This window comes from Tupaia chinensis, unplaced genomic scaffold, assembly GCF_000334495.1.
Source record: "Tupaia chinensis unplaced genomic scaffold, TupChi_1.0 Scaffold000360_1, whole genome shotgun sequence".
Classification (NCBI taxonomy): domain Eukaryota; kingdom Metazoa; phylum Chordata; class Mammalia; order Scandentia; family Tupaiidae; genus Tupaia; species Tupaia belangeri.
The window spans coordinates 4,182,294-4,183,678 of record NW_006159856.1 but is presented as its reverse complement, the minus strand read 5'-3'; the positions used below and the strand labels follow the sequence as shown (position 1 = coordinate 4,183,678).

General features: G+C 55.4%; 1 protein-coding gene across 1 annotated transcript in view; it reads right to left on the bottom strand.

The window, feature by feature from the left end:
* Window positions 1-542, bottom strand: part of ACOX3 (acyl-CoA oxidase 3, pristanoyl) — a 51,338-nt gene extending 50,796 nt beyond the window's left edge. Inside the window, exon 1 of the mRNA XM_006152948.3 lies at window positions 198-542. The gene's annotated coding sequence lies outside the window, so the exon portion shown is untranslated. The remainder of the gene's footprint in view (window positions 1-197) is intronic.
* Window positions 543-1,385: the final 843 nt, after the last annotated feature.

The window sequence follows — 1,385 nt, the reverse complement described above, 5'->3', positions numbered from 1 at the left end:
CCCCCCCACAGGGTGTACCTATCCTCTAAGTGCAGAAACTGGAGCTTCTTCGAGTGAAGTAAATTGTCCACATCACACAACTATTATTGGCAGAGCGGACCTCAGGTCCCAGGTGCGCACTAACATTACTGCATTATGTTACAGCTGTCACCAACAAGCCAGATCGCCTTGGCTCAAATCCCAACATTGGAGCTCACCAGCGGGGTGACCTTAGGAAGCTGCTTCTCGCTTCTGTGCCTACGGGGGCCAGCTCTCGCCACTCCGAGCTCCGGGCACCGAATCGGCAGTCCTCCGCGCCTCCGGCTTTTGCACGTGCTGTCCCCTCGCGGCGCGCCCAAGCGCTGAGGCTGGACCTTCGGACCCTCCAGTACCCGGGTCCCTGCAGGCAGCAGGCGCTCAGAGAGAGCCTGTCAGAGCCGCGACCAACTCCGGGAGCGCTAGAACCAGCTGCTCCAGCCCCGCGGCTTCCTGTCAGCCTTCGTCCCCAAGAAGCCCCCGCCCCGCTGCGTGACGTCACCTCTCCGCGCCGCTGCGCGGAAGCGTCGGTCAAGGCTGAAGCTAAGTTGCCCCAGCGAAGCTCTGGCGTGGATGCACTCGGGCATTCTTTGCCTCTCCCCGGAGGCGTGGCTGAGTGACTCAGGGCGGGTCACTGCCCCTCTTTGAGTGTGCATTTTACACCAGAGTGTCGCCAAGTGTGCCCACCCCACCCCTGCACAAGAATCCCTGGGATGTTTGAATATGCGGATTCCTGGGGCCCACTCCAGAGCTGCTGATTCACCACCCCTCCGCTGGAGCCTGGGCGTTTTCCAGTTAACAAGCGCGCCCAAGTGCTCACTGAAGTTTAAAAACCATGGTTCCACACGCCTCCTCAGAGGCCCCCGGTGGAAGTGGGCCCGGTAGTAATAACCAGCTCCGGAATCTAGCCTTTACTTTTTTCTGTTTCAGTCTACACTTCCCACTTCCTCCTACATTCTGGGATCAGCCCCAAATTTAATTACCTGTCGAGCCCACGCGTCCTATAGTGAAAACCCCGCCAAAAAAAAAAAAAAAGGCTTAATCTGCATCTCAAGAAAAGGGAAATTCTGTGTCTTGGGAAGAGATAAGCAAAAGAATATACTGTAATAATTGAAATATACATCTCAAAGATACTATGCCAGGGACAGGAGGCAGGAAGAATCCTGTTCATGGAAAATAAATGGTCTGTTAATGTTTGTGGGCATGACTTCCCCAGTCCCCCCCCCTTTTTTTTTTCTTGAAAGGTTTTCGCTATAGGGCGCATGCACTCGCCAGACAGAGAGAGACATAGAGACAGAAAGCGAGAAATCACCCCCCAGAGGGGATGGTCACGCCGCAATCCCTTCTCCTCCATTCTCTCGGGATCTTGG